Below are 15,352 nucleotides of genomic sequence, written 5' to 3'. Positions count from 1 at the left end.
TGGGGCGGCAGTCAATTAACGACCACATACGCTGCCAATACCCTTTCGTAAAGGGCAACTCCGGCGTCTTTTTAACCATATTAGGATATTGTCATTTTCAAATGGCATTGACAGTCATGTCACCGGTAAGGTGGTTCAAATTGCTTAGAAGTTCATCAATAAATTTATATAATCAATAAACGGGATACAGAAACCGAAACGGCTAGCTGCTTCGTGTGATGTTACGATGAGTCGATGACTTATAAGACCCTACACTACTATAATGCAAACACACAGTACAGGCGACGCTCACGCCAAAGAAGCGAAGCTGATGATGTCTCCGGACGTCACAGGGAGCTCTTACAAATTTTCCGAACAAGACAGCGGTGATTTTAGCGATTTCAGCGACAGTGGTGGTGTCACAAACACAGGGTGGCCAGTAAAAAGTCATGAGTCGGGAACACAACGAATCTTTAAAATTCATTTTCAGGAAAACTAAATGACCTGTAGCCATATCGTTTGGCATAGATAGTCATAATTCAAACGAGAACGTATATTCCAAATTTTATTAAGATCGGTGTACATCGAAATATCGCCGGAGTTGCCCTTTAATGCGTTTGTTAGAAGCCATGGATCGCTCGGGGTTACCCAGTATGAAGACTTTTTCTGTCGTTATTAAAGCCATCGCTCGGCGATACCCAGTATAAAGGTGCATCACAAAGTAAAATAAAATAAAGCGTAGTTTTCTGACCCTTTGCTCGTATGGGTGTTTTCCGGCATTCCTGCGTGCTTACACGCTAAACGCCCGGCAGACCACTTCTGCGCTAGCCGACGCTCACTTCGTCTCGGAGCTTTACTTTAGCGCGAGCAACGGGCGATCTGTTGAAAGCGAAGTGCGAAAACCAGGCGCTCACCAATCTGTGCTCGGAAATGCGAGCGCAAGCACGTAGCGAGCCATGCCAATCCAATGCAGAAGAAAGAGGAGGGGGAGTTTTCCCTCGTTGAATAACACGAAACGTAATAAATTACAAATTAGTCTAATACACATTCAGCGTACCGTATGTAAACTTGAAAATGCTTATAAACCACAATAAAGTGACTAGTAATATTGTACTAAACGCATTTATTTTAAAACTTGCTTGTGCATGTAATGCACTCGGTGGAACGACAAAGAAGCAAAAGAAGGCATGGACCATGCACCTACAGTATGATCACGTGAGTCCCAGTTTGTCGACCACCCATAAAGCAACGCCCGATGGATCATAGCCACTCAGAGTGAATCTAGATAAACCAATGAAACTGCAGGTGTACCGAGGGGCAAAGTATGTCTTGGTACCATTATTTCTTTCATCTTGGGGCGCCGCCAGAGCTCGTGAAGATCTCCATTTTCGCCAAGCTCGGCGCAACCTGCATAGCACCCTAACTCACTCTGTGAAATGAAACGCGCGCAACAAACGCGAAGCTCAGTTTTAACTCCCGCGCTGTGAGCGTACGCGCGCAGAGCTTCGATGCGTTTACGCCATCGACCATGCATTGAAGAGCGAATACATGGTTTACGTCTTTGCCGGGTGCTTTCCTCCGCTGTTGCCTGAATGCTAGCTGCGAAGTGATATGATGTAAGCACGTTACATGCCACTTGACTGATCCGCCTGCGATCAAGTCTTTGTGTGAAATCATCTTAACCGTCTTCAGCCACGGTGTAGACCTTGCACATCAAGGTGAAGGTTTACTCAGCATTAAAGCGTGTAAGACATGACATGCTAGAGAAAAAAATCGCCGCCCAAGCACTTTGTAAAGATGGTTAACCAGCGAAGCTGAAACGTGCGGCCCGGTGTTTATCACTCGGTTAATCCCGACGGTTCATTAAACGACGGCTTGGTAGGCTGCCGGATCCTCGGTACGCAGTTGCGGCTTGCGCTCGGCTGCACGAGCTTGTTCCTGTGCTCGGGCGGCAGCATCAGCACAGCGCATGCAAGCTCTTTCCCGGTTCTGCTCGCGGCGTTGCTGATCGAAAGCTGCCTGCTCCTCAAGAGTACGTATGATGCGTGGCTTACCCATTTTGGAGCCGGTGACAAACTGCTGCGCGCGCGCTCGGCTGCGACGGAGAGCAACGACGTCACTACTGGCGCATCCAATCGGGTGCCTCTCCTTCTTTTTCGCGCATGCGCATGGGGTTGCGCCGGAGGAGTTTTCGGTGCACAGGCGACAGACGAATCGGCTAGCCATATACAGCTTCACTGCAAGTGCCCAACAGCAAACCACAGCATATAAATTGTCGGACGTCAAAAAGAAGCTTTAATAAACACGGACCCCAATCATGGCCACTTTTGTCTCGCTGAACCAGTAGAATTGGGGCTGAGCATATCTGGCTTCGAGTTATTTCCATTTTTATTACCAGCTACAACAGCGTGAGTTTTGTCTTTTATAAGAAAATTATTGCTATGCCATGCGACTCACGCACCAAGCGTCGTCTGAGCACTGGCTTGCGCGAGAGAACGTGTAAATTGGGAAAGCCTGCTATTAGGCTTTTATAGGTACTCGTTAGGAGGGAAAAAAAGAAACCAAGATGGAGCATGACGTTAGGCAGCTAGCCTCGGCAAGCCAACCTTCTCTGACGCCGCTTCTCCTTCTCCCCAGGGTTTATACATCAGTTCATTCTAAAGAAGTAGGCCCTCTAGGGGTGCCGGACCTTATGAGACAGTATTTGCTTCATTGTAGGTCTTAATGACGCCCTCGTCACATCTACCCTAGCAACCCGTTCTACTGTCTCCAATACCCTCTGCGCACTCAGCGGCTAAGTTACGGCTTGCTTATCACGTGGTGACGGCCTATTTCCATGAGCCTTGCTTTCATATCGTTATGGCTTGATTTCAAGATTGTCAAGTAACGCTCCCTGCAAGTCTTTTTCCTTAATTCCTTTATGTCTAATATGCCCAATGTCCACTCCCATTTATGTTTATGAGGTTTCCCGCCGAGGTCACAAATCACAAAGCAGTGGTCGCTTAACAACACTGGTTGTGAAGCATAACTATTATATAATGGAACTAGTTCCGGTGGAATGAAAACTGTCCAGTCTCGCGTGGCTTTAACCTTGACAGTAAGTAAACTGCTCGGAGTCTAGCCCTGTCACGTCTTCAAATTCTCTCTCGGCAACAATGCCAAAGACAGCTCGCACTCGCATCACATATTCTGCCTTGTTGGTGCTGGTCTTACGTGCCCACACGCAGTTAAAATGCCCAATGAGGATGACGGTGCCAGTAAGTCTTTCCTTTTCAATTGCACACTAGCATATCACCTGTTGTTACGAGGTCGGACTCTAGAGGCTTGTGCTTAGTGTCCAACATTGCGATGTGGCTAGGTGAACGAGGATGACTGGCCATGCGCATCAGCAGACCAGGCGGCCGGACAGGGACGAGACGCACAGTCTGCCAAAACTTAAGAGTTCATTTACATGATGAGCGAAAGAGAGAAGAGAAAGAATGTATACGATGGGGACGTACAACTTTGAGGCCTGCGAAAAGTCCCCAGTTCCTTAGCTGAGGAAGTCAAATGTTATTCTGTAGTAAATGTTATCCTGTATTCAAATGTTATCCTGTATTCTTTGGTTCCGTGGTCGATTGATCCTGTCTGCCTTTGATGGTGCCCGGAAGGGATATCTGTCTTCTCTATAGTAGGCGAGGGTCTTTTCTTTTCTTTCGGGCGACCTGAAAGAAGCATTTTAGAAGACCCCCTAAAGGAGGTGCGGCCACTGACGACAGCGAGGCATAACCTCATTTCACTGCACTTCACTTCAAGATTACCTCTTGGCCCCTCGTCGGTGGCCGGAAGTCCTTCAGGAGGCCCAAAGCACTTCAAGAACACCCACAAGAACGCCACGGCAAGTGACGTCAGCCAGGCATCATGGCACTACCTTTCACTTCAAACACACAACCAATGAGTCACACACGAAATTTTTTGTTGACCTAGGGCTGAGTCCCAACAGCATCTCCGGTTGGGGGAAAGTTCCCGACCTGCAGTGGGCTTCCCACTGGATACGCCTTGCAAACTCACCGGCTACAATTCGTAAATTGCAATATGTACCATAAAGTAATTGTTAAGAAGCTAATTAGTGAATTTTGTTAATTCGTTGAATATGTGTTTCGATTGCTCGTGCTGGTAATATCCGCCTCTCTTATTATTAACCCATCTCAAGGACAAGAATTACGCTATCTGGCACAGGCGATTTTAAAAATTACATCAAGCTTAAAAATGATCCCCCTGTATATGGCGGGACCATTGAGATAACCTCGAGGCCCCTGGAAACCCAGTCAAAACACTTAATCCGCATTATTTCCGAAAGTGCACCTCCGGCGGATGCCTCATTCGTCTCCAAAACGGTGCATGTACGTTGGGACATCCGCCGGAGGTCCAATTTCGGATATCCTACCTTCGATGTACCATTCCCAAAAATATCGCACATGGATATTCTTTGACTTAATAGTTCTGCGGAAACCGGCAAGGTGGAGAGAGATAATTAATAAAGGGAAAATGAGACGTCCCGGACCAGGACCAATTTTTTTCTTCAACTTCGAAGCTTTTCTTTCGAGGAACCCGTATGGGCATCCTGTGTAGCACTTAGCTACGTTTGGGTGGATGTCTCGTTTTTTCCTTTATTAATGGATATTTTTTTTTTGCATACACGTGAGTACTTGTCCTCAAAGAGGCTTTGTCTTTGAGTTTCCTCGAAACAGAATTACGTTTTCACGCATGTTCGAATTACAATTCGAAGCTGCCATGTCTACAGCTCGTGTGTACATCATACTTTAGGAATTTTCTGACGCAACCTACTTTGGAAACGAGGTCAGTTAGTTCTATAAGTCACTTGCGCTTGGCGGAAGGCCTAGAAGAGCGAGGAGTATACAGCACTTCTTGACGCGTGCTTGCACGAGTAACCTGCTCGCACAATGTACCTGTTCTAGAAGTTTGGGCGCTCTGCCCGTTGCCTCTGTCACACAGCGCATGCTGCGAACGACATAAGCGTTATAGCCAACACTATGCAAAACGACGTGCCATATGTCTGTAAATTGTACACAGCGTGTCCTCATGTGGTCCATCGCGGTCCTGCAAGGCTCGTCCACCGGACATGGAAAGTGCGGCCAAATGATTGAGTGAGGGACGTCCGCAGGACATGTTCGACACATTCCTAGGATAACCACGTCGTGGCAGTGTACGTCCTTTGGATATCCATTGTACGTCTTTGTCCTCACTGTGAAGTCCCCGGCCCAGTTCCCTAAATGGGGAACTCCTAAGTTCTCCGGTATTAAAGCGCAGCTTTCTTTGCGAACCCCCCTGCGCCTTTCTTGCTGACCGTGCCTGCTGCTGCTCGTGCCTTCTCGCCGAATAGCTCACATTCGATGATTACCATCTATTGGCATCCCCGTTGAAACGGGGTGGTGACAAATAGTCCCCTAGCCTACTTGATTTAATCAGGTATATACTGTACACGTTTTTCCTTCTAGCATTTTTGCATACATCTCAGTATTTTTTTTCGCAACATTTCTCTATTTACCTTGCACCGTTGCCTATGTATGTAACGGATCTAGTCGTATTAATTTCTTTCCTGCTTTTTCATCCACCAATTCACTAAACGTCTCTAGCTTATCTCGGCTGGTTGATGCTTCCGTCCACTGCAAATCCAAGCGCTTCTGGAAGGTGTACGTTACCTCTGGGTCTCACTGGGTGAATCTCTTCGCATTCCTTGAGGATGTGCTGAGTGGTCTCCGGATTTTTGCTACAGCATACGCATCTCTCATATTGTTGAGATTATTTGCTCCGGTATGTTTTTGTCCTTAGGCAACCAGCTGGAGCCTCAAACAGCAAGGCTCTGCCCTTTGTGTTATCATACAGATTTTCCCTTCTAGTTTCTTTCTTCCCATTGTAAACCTCCTTAGTCTGTTTTGTTTCCATTATTTGCTTCAACTCGTTGTCTCTGTTTTTCTAACTTTCTTTCTGATGACTCCTCGTTGTCTATTTACACTTTCAATTACCCTGTATTTGGTTGCGAGCATTCTTTACCTCTTCCTCGATTATGTGTCCACGCGTTTCAGGTACAGATACTTGTGCACTTAAGCCGTCCTTTTTTAATGTGAAAGCATTGTATGGCTTATGAAGCAGAAAATCTGGTGGCGTGGCTGGAGGTGCTGCTAAAAGTCACGTGGTACCAGCCAATCGACGGGAGGCGCGCGCCGCGTCGGCCGCTGGGTTCCTTGAAACACCACCAGATGGCGCTCACAACTGGATGAAACCGGAAGAGAAAATTCCTAAGCGCTCAGCCGCAGGGCTAGACGATGTTCCCGTTAGGCTGATTAATGAACTAGGACCAAAAAGTAAGGAAGCTCTGGTGAAAGCAGTGGAAAAAACTTTAAAAGATAGACGAATACCAGACAGTTGGCGACAAAGTAGAATGAATTTAATTTATAAAGGTAAGGGCTAGAAACATAGAATTCACTTGAATAGACCGTTGACTATTACATCGGTAATATACAGGCTAGCAATGCAGGCAATCAAATTAAAGCTTCAAGCATGGGCAGAGATTAATGGCATTTTGGGAGAACTTCAGAATGGCTTCAGAATAGGTAGGCGTTTGGATGATAACTTGTTTGTTCTTATTCAATGTATTGAAATATCAAAAGTAGAAAACAGACCGTTCTGTGTGGTGTTTTAGACATTACAGGAGCCTATGACAACGTAGACCACAACATTTTGTGGGATATTCTGGAAGGGGAAGGCTTCGGTGACGATTGTCTACAGCTTTTGAGAGAGATTTATCTAGGAAATACCGTTTGCGTTGAATGGGAAGGGATGAGGAGCGAGGAGAAAGTTCATATCAACAGGCTAAGGTGCCCTTTATCCCCGCTACTGTTTATGATGTACATGGTGAGGATGGAGAGGGCGCTAGAAGGAACTAATATTGGGTTTAATCTCTCATACAAACAGGCGGGAACAGTAGTAGAGCAGCAGCTCCCAGGTTTATTTTATGCGGACGGCATTCTGAAGCTAGCTAGCAAGCAAAGTGATTTGCAACGTGTGGCTAATATCTGTGGACAGGAAGGCAACAATTTAGGTTTGAAATGCAGTGTTAGAAAATCAGGTGTTATGGTATTCAATAAAAACAGTGAACAGACAGTGCAGATACAGTGCCAGGAAATACCTCGGGTAACAGAATATAAATACCTTTGTATATGGATAAACGAAAGCAATAGATATTTGGAAACACATGAAAAAACAATAACAGTGAAGGGGAAGATAAATTCAGCCATAATGAAGCACAGTGCGCTATGGGGATACAATAGGTACGAGGTCCTCCGAAGTATGTGGAAAGGTGTAATGGTTCCAGGACTTACTTTTGGAAATGCGGTTGTTTGCTTTAAATCAGGGATACAATCAGGACTCGATATGAACCAAAGATCAGTGGGTCGCCTCGCATTGGGCGCTCACGCGAAGGCTATAAATGAAGCTGTGCAGGGTGATTATGGGTTGGACTAGTTTTGAAGTGAGGGAAGCTCGCAGTAGAATTGAGTATGAAGAACGGCTGACGAATATTGAAGAAAGTAAATGGGCTGGGAGAGTGTTCAGGCATCTTTTCAGTAAAAACATTGGTTCATAGTGAAGAAAAAGAACTAGGAAGCTTACCAGCGAGTATGCGGCCTGTAGGGTGGGCAACACAGCAACAAAGAAGGTCAAGCGGAAAGTCAGAGAGGCTGAAATAATCTCATGAGTGCCGGCAATGGAAAATAAACCTGCCATGAGTAACTACTCATGAGGAAAAAAAGAAATCAGGAAAGAAACAATTTATGATAACTCAAAGGGAAGCTCATTAATTTTCGAAGTGAGATCGGGATGCCTTGGAACACGCACCTATAAAGCGATATAAAAGAAGGAAGAAGAAGCATGTGCTTGCTGCGGTAATGCTAGGGAAACTATGGAGCATGTTTTATTAGAATGTGAAGACGCCTACCCACCGTTCGATTCAGGCACCACTGGCCTCCTTGAAGCCCTTGGGTTCAGCGGGAGCAGTGGTATTCCGCAATAGGCATTAGTAAGAGGCGATTGGTGGATTGGTGGAAGAAAAGTAGGGAAACGACAAAAAACGGAGACGTAAAAAAGCACAGTTCGCACTAGGGGATCAGAAAATTTGGGTGTGCTAGTTAACAGTGTTTTTTTTTATTTGTTTAACCTAGGTAGGACATTAGGCAGCATAATAGCAAGAGCTTGGTGGCGCAACCCACCGCCCCGTTCCAAAGGAGACGCTCATAACATCCATCCATCCATCCACACATCCATCCATCCATCAGGAATGGGAATGCTCATGCATCAGGGAGCCAAATGAAAAAGAGTAAATTCAAAATGTCAAGAGCATCTTTGTTTATCAAGTACAATGAGCTGAAAGAAAGCTTGGCTGGGTGCAACGTATTTGTGGACCAGAAATAATTGCATAGAGAATAATCAAGTTTGCGGAATGCCTAAGTACTGATATTACGGGTTTCGGGAATGATGCCGAAATTATCCTATTAGGTGACATTAATGCCCACATACATGATCTAGATGGTTATATATACCGACAACAACGAGAAGTCCGTGCTAGATCTTTGAGAACAATATAATTTCGTTATCGTGAATACAGGGCATAAGTGTGACGGGCAGACCATGTGTGAAGTAGGAAACTGGCAATCGGCCAATAATTACAGTCTGATGACAGAACGAATTCATAACTTGAGAGAAATTGCCATTGACGAGGAATGGTATATGAGCATAGGGAGTGACCATAAACAGATCGTTTTGATAATGGGATATGTAGTTTGGAATTAGAACAAGGAGCGCAAAATGGCCATTCCAAACTTGAACGCTGAACAAATAACAAAGAGATTCACAAGAGTCGAGGAAGAACTTTGCAAATGGCCAAGCAAATAGTGGGAATATAGTGAGCTTCTAAGCGTAATAACGACAGAAATACGGAAAGAGAAGCAACATGTTTGTTGGAAAGGTAAACACAAATCGAAAAGCTGGTGGAATAGAGAGATACGAGAAGCGATCAACGAACGACAGAAAGTATCTCGAGAGCACAGGCAGGGAAAAAAGCGCAGTTGCCGCAGAATGAAGGAGCCAGAAAATGGGAAATACACCAGGAGGCAAAATCTATGGTTCAAATACTGGTGCAAGCAAAGATAAAAGGTGAAAGTGAACGTTGGTTGTCAGAAATACGTGAGAAAAAGAACGCCGCACCAAAAATATTTTGGGACCACATAAAATTATTAGGCAGGAAGTCTGGAACAATACAACATAATATCCTAGACGAAGATGGCAACAAACTGGAAGGAGATGAGACATTAAATTACATCCGAAAAATAACAGCCGAATCTTTCCAAGGCAAAGACGAGGTTCTATTTCAGGAAAAAAAGAGCATGAAAGAGAACCAAATGAAAAAGGAGCTGGTGCTGGCAAATTTCAACTGGAAGAAAGCCAAAGAGAAAAATCCTAAGCGCACAGCCAGATGGCTAGACAAGGTTCCCGTTAGGCTGCTTAATGAACTAGGACCAAAAGTAAGGAAGCTCTGTTGAAAGCAGTGTAAAAATCTTTAAAGGATAGACGAATACCGACCAGTTGGCGACAAAGTAGGATGAATCAAATTCATAAAGGTAAGGGGGAGAAAGATAGAATTCACTCATATAGAGTGTAGACCATGACATCGGTAATATACAGGTTAGCAATGCAGGCAATTGAATTAAAGCTGCAAGCATGGGCATAGATTAATCTCATTCTGGGAGAACTTAAGAATGGCTTCAGAATAGTAGGCGTCTGGATGATAACTTATTTGGCCTTACTCAGTGTATTGAAATATCCAAAGTAGAAAGGAGACAGTTATATATGGCCTTTTTACACATTACAGGAGCGTATGACAACCTACACCGCAACATTTTAACGCTATAGCGTTGAGGAGCCCGTGTCGCGGAAGATCCTGCATGGGCGTCGGTTTCGGCAAAAATACGAAACCACGCATACCCAGGCCCTCCATGTGACGCAAGAAATTGAATGAACTAATTCAATTTCTCAAGCTAAAATGGCGAAGCTAAAGCTTCGCCATTTGAGCACGCCGGCGCGTAAATATTTCGGAGTCCACGGAGTGGTGTGCCCGCTTCTTTGAAACACTTCCAGATGGCGCTCGCCTCCGCTGCATCGCGGCCTATGCAAGAGGCCGCGTTTCTACCAGAAAGCCCGCCTTCGTACATAGCGTTCGCAGCGAGGGTTTCCCGGTAAGCATTACGGTTACATGCGCTGCAGTTGCAAGGGAGCGTGAGAGCAGTCAGGGATCTTTGAATGCTGTCGCGTTCAACTCTTAAAGACGAAGCTTTAGCGTCCGCCAAATAGCGTAACATATTCCCAAAGGGGGAGGCTTACACTGTAAAATAATTTACACTCCTAAGGATTTTTTTTAGTGTCTATAACTGACCCCCTAGCACACTGGAAAAAGCTCGTTCTTTTATATTCTAATAACACCCTATCCCCTGGAGGGTGTCTTGAACTACATATTACCCTTTGACGCAAGGGGTGTAAGGGTGTGATGAGCAATATAATAGCCCTTGCCGTAAGGGTGGTGAAGTACAGCATGCTGTTGCGGGTACGTATGCACTTCATTGTGTTTCGTAAGTCTACAGTCAGGCTAGCACACAGAAATGTTATGTATGGTGTGCATACAATATGTAATGTGTTTCCAAATGCACGGCATAACAACTTTGAGAGAAAACACGTAATCACATGTGAGTGTTCTGCCTTAAATGGTCCCATTTACCCCAGATACAGAAAGAGTGACTGCATGGAGGGTCATTTATTCTTGCACTATGCCTTGTATGCAGTGACAAGTCTTGTGGCCGTGCCACATTGAAGAACAGTCTCATTCAAACCAATGTTCCAGGGCACAGGCGAGGCTGGTGATGCCGTAGCTTGATTCCAATGTCCAAAGGATAGCCATCATAGATGAAGTCATTTCTTCATTGATCGCTGTAGCCATATGCTTCTTTTCTATCTGCAAAATGATTTTTTGCTGTTTAATATCAGGAAAAGTACATGAAACATGACAAGCAGGACTTCCCTGCATTATTCAGTTTAATATTTCAAGATCCTATGAAGACCAGGATAAAGAAAACACAAGCACAGATAGTGCTTACTTTCAAGAAATTATTATTTGGAAAGAATAAGGTGTTTAATACTGATACATCATAAATGTAGGAGAGACAGGCTACATAAGTATAAGAGGGCAATTCAGGAAGTAATGCCTCCAAGCCCAGTACTTTGCCAATAGTACTACAAACGTTTTGAATACTTTATCATTACTGCACTGATGGTTTAGGCTATAGAATGTCACTTGCCACACATTCCTATTTCTTCCCATTCCAGAGTAATCGAGCAATCCATGGCATCCAGTGGTGACGTCCAGTTGAAACAACAGGCTGTAATTGAATTTCTGACTGCGGAATGTTGTGGACATATGAACATTCATTGTCATTTGACTGCAATTATGTGGATGCCTTTGTTGACGTCAGCCCTGTGCAGAAGTGGCAGAAGTGGACAAGGACTGTGAAAGACCAAAATCCTGCCGCATCAAATCTGCAGGATCAGCACCGAAGTGGACGGCCCACAACGGCTTCTGATGAGGATCATTAACATCAGATGGACGAGTTGACTCGGGACAATCGCAGGATCAAGCAACACCACACTGCAACAACAGTCGTCATTTCTATTAGTTCAGTGAATCACATCATTAAGGACCTCCTGGGCTACCAGAAGATTTGAACTTGTTGGCTATGCTTCCTCAAATTTTTAATGTCAGTCGTAAGTTGCCGGGGTACCCAACAAGCGCAAGTCTTCTTGTAACGCAGGTCTTTAATGATGTGGTTCACTGAAAAAATGGAAATGGCGAATGTTGCGATATCGTGTTACTTTATCCTGCGATTGCCTCGAATCAACTCGTCCACCTGAGGTTGATGATCCTTATCACAGGCATTTGTCGGCCGTCCAGTTTGGTGCTGATCCTGGACATTTTATGCAGCTGGATTTTGATCTTTCACAGTCCTTGCCCACCTCTTCACAGTACTGACTTCAACACAGGCACCCTCGTAAACTTCTGCCAGACGGGCAATGAATGTTGATGAGTGTGCAACGTTTCACAGTGAGAAATTCCTTTACAGCCCGCTGTTTCGACCGGATGTCACCACTTCATGCCATGGATTGCTCAATTACTTTGGAACGCGAAGAGATAGGAAGGTGGGGCAAGTGACATTCTATAGCTCATACATTAGTGCATTAACTAAGAAAGAGAAAATGAGACATCCTACCAAACGTAATAGTTGTGCAGGATTCCGCAGAACTATTATGTCAAACTCTTGCCTATGCTTCTGAGTTGTTGATAAATTCGACTTCGCCTGCCATCTGCTTAGCCGCCTGGTTAGCTCAGATGGTAGAGCGGCTGCCCCAGAAAGGCGGTGGTCCCTGGTTCGAGTCTCGGACCAGGACGAATATTTCTTCAACTGTGAAGCTTTTCTTTCGAGGAACCCGTGTAGGTCTCCTTTGTAGCACTTAGCTACGTTTGGCTGGATGTCTCATTTCGCCTTTATTAAATACTTATTTCCACCTTGTGGGATTCCGCAGAACTATTACGTCAATCAATGCATTAATGATATAGAGCTCCAAGTGTTTGCAGTACTATTGGTAAAGTATTGAGCTTGGAGGCATTACTTTCTTAATCACCCTCGTATTACAGCAATAACGCTGGACAGTGTTTTTGTGTGTGACATCTGACCCAAAAGTATAATTTAATATGTGCACTAATAAAAATGCTCGTTTTTAGCACTATCAATTGCTCACAAATATAACAATCCTTTCTTAAGCAATAAGGTTGTAAAAGCAAGCCACGTCATCTCACTGCAACTTTTTCCTACAAGCAAGTTTTAGTTAAAATAAAGTGCAGCCATATCTTTGCTATATATTGCAGGGTAACCATCAAGAGGTACTTTGAGATTATTGCCTTGTTCCTAAAACCAACTGTTTACATGCCAACCATTATCTCACAGAAGTGGTGGCCACAAGGCAAAAAACAAATTCAGGGGTTTACGGGCCAAAACAACTATCTTGCATGCATCGGTTAATATAACACATGGCATTGTTGTTTTGCCTGCCTCCTCTGGAATTTTCATTGTCAATAGGAGTAGAAATCAATTTACATTTTCACAGCAGCTTGCTCCTTTAACAACAAGTAGCACAAACGATGCTGTTGTTCACATTTCCCAGGCAAACAATTCAAGCAACAAAATCAAGTGTACTGAAGGGTGTGAGACCAAGAAATGTCTTACTAAAAATTTGAGTCACAAGAAGTCCTAAGCTGTAAACCTTCTTGTTAGGATAAAGGCGAAGGTCACTGCGTGCCACTATTCATTCTAGAAAAGCCGTACAGAACAAGATACAAGGACGAAATAGGATGACAGCACATGCTGCCCTTCGCCCTGACCTTTCCTTTTTCTGCATTTTCTAAACTGATCCCATGCCAACTTGCCCAGTTAGCTACTGCTCCCAGCCATATGCTAGTGTTTTCAGGAAAGTATTACAAACAACAGATATGTCAGTGTCTAGAATACTGCATTAATGAAGACAAAATATAGCAACAATGTGGTGATGGTACTTTACATGACTGTAAGGAATACAGCTGCAAACCTATAACAGAAGCCTTAGTTTTAAGAAAACAGAATAGACATTATCAAAGCGGCTGAGTGCAAAGTCAGATTAAAGGAATAGTGTGTTAGAAAAAACTGGACTGCACTCTTCGAAAACAAAAGCCCCTTCGTACATGTGCTATATTGTCCTCGAGAACTAGGCAAAATAAATTGTGTTTCTGTCACAGTCCCAGCAGCCTCTCCCTATCATTGTTGCCATGTGAAATATGAAACATTCGATACACTTGGTTTCTGAAAAAAAATGTTATTTGAAGTAAGTGCTATGTGGTGTCTTCTATACACTGACGTCTTTGTGAGCACTTGAGAAATATGAATGAAAAATAGGCCATACGGCCACTCACAAACAGCCTTACTTGTAGACTGTAGTTTTCTGCATCCGGCAGGAAGTTGACAATTTGCTGAAACAGAGATACAATCATATTGACAATAATGACGAACAAGATAGTCATAGTCCCTAAAGGGCGGGCCTCTCATCAGGTCTGGTCATTTTGAGCTGACAAGCGCAGAGCATACACTGCGTTATAACGATCGTGTCTGCAAAGTATTACATCGCTACGCGCCGCAGAAAGACCTGAAACTTCAAACTTAACACTGTTTTCCCTTCCCCTCGCGGCCGCTGCGCTTCAAGGCGGAGGATAACATACACATGCTAGTGCATCTACGTACATGTGTTTGCACTGTGACGTCGCTTGTAGTGACACGTGACTTCTAGAATTATTCAAGGCAACATAGGTTGTTTGCGTAATACCTGTTGCGTGAATAGCCGAAGTAAAGCTTAGAGAAATAATAAAACACAAAAACCGAATGTCTGCATGTTCTTGTTTTACTTTGCACCGCAGCAAAAGAGATGTACTTCCGGTTCGTCTGCTTCTTGCCATGTCAATAATAAAGGGGAAAATTAGAGTAGCAAATTGGTACAAAGGAAACCCATACAGGTTCCTCGAAAGAAAAGCCTCGCAGCTGAAGAAACATTCGTCCTGGTTCGGGACTCGAACCCTACCACCTGAGCTAACCAGGCGGCTAGCAGATGGCAGGGCGAAGTCGAATTTGTCAATATCATGCTTTCACTTGATCTTGCTGGTTATCTGGTTAAGAATTATGCTTTGATCAAACATTCCAATGGCCAACATCTTTCATCTGTGAAGTGCAAAAAACTCTAGTGCACTTGTCAGTGTTGTTACGGCATTCTCATATGTGATGATTAGGCTGCTAGCTCTTTAGCACTGCAGCAGCATTGTACAGGGTGATCATTTTTAAGTTTCATGGAATTTTAAAAAATTTCCTGTGGCAGATGGCATACTTTTTGTCCTTGAGCTAGATTATTTGAAGAGGCGGACATTACTAGCATGAGAAATCGAAACACATGTTCAACTAATTAACAAATATTCACTAATTAACTTCGTAATTATCTTACTGCACATACTGCATTTTACGAATTGTAGCCAGTGAGCTTGGAAGACGTATGCACTTGAACTCCCAGGATGACGTCAGTTCAGAAATATTTCGAAAAGTATAGAACGAGGTACATGGGTGTTCCAGTTACTTTTGTACATCAGTGGATAAAAGCGCATTTTGTTAAAAAAGTGAGTGGAACAACAGTGCATTTTTACAGC

The sequence above is a fragment of the Dermacentor andersoni genome, chromosome 1, assembly GCF_023375885.2.
Source record: "Dermacentor andersoni chromosome 1, qqDerAnde1_hic_scaffold, whole genome shotgun sequence".
Taxonomy (NCBI): Eukaryota; Metazoa; Arthropoda; class Arachnida; order Ixodida; family Ixodidae; genus Dermacentor; species Dermacentor andersoni.
Note: the sequence above shows the minus strand (reverse complement) of the source record.